The sequence below is a fragment of the Penaeus monodon genome, chromosome 34 (assembly GCF_015228065.2).
Source record: "Penaeus monodon isolate SGIC_2016 chromosome 34, NSTDA_Pmon_1, whole genome shotgun sequence".
NCBI lineage: Eukaryota > Metazoa > Arthropoda > Malacostraca > Decapoda > Penaeidae > Penaeus > Penaeus monodon.
In genome coordinates this window covers 26172193-26172599 of record NC_051419.1, presented here as the reverse complement: position 1 = coordinate 26172599, position 407 = coordinate 26172193, and positions in this window count along the sequence as shown.

Sequence of the window (407 nt, the reverse complement as noted above, 5' to 3'; positions counted from 1 at the left end):
AACACGTAATGGCAGAAAGTGCCACATCTAGCCTATTGCACAACGACAGAGAGCTCAATTGCAAGGAGTTCCACAAGAGAGCCACCGCCCACCCCGCGAGCACACACAAAGAAACCTTTTCAATTATTTAGCTTCAGCAAAGCCACCGCAACCGCCTTTGGCTTCCTGTCTCGGGCAATTCCGTCTCGCTCGCTGTTATGTTGTATTGTGGGCTCTATAGATTAACCAATTACATCGTTTCTTGGGCCTTTATGTTGATATTGATTGGCGTCTCTCGTATGTCTCGGCTGTCGAGGGGCAGGCGAGATAGGCTGGCGGGAGAGGAAGGCTGGGACTAAAGGCTGACGCTGGGCTGAGTCCCATCCGTCGGGCGTGGTTTCGGACGAATGGAGGAGGATGGAGGGTAA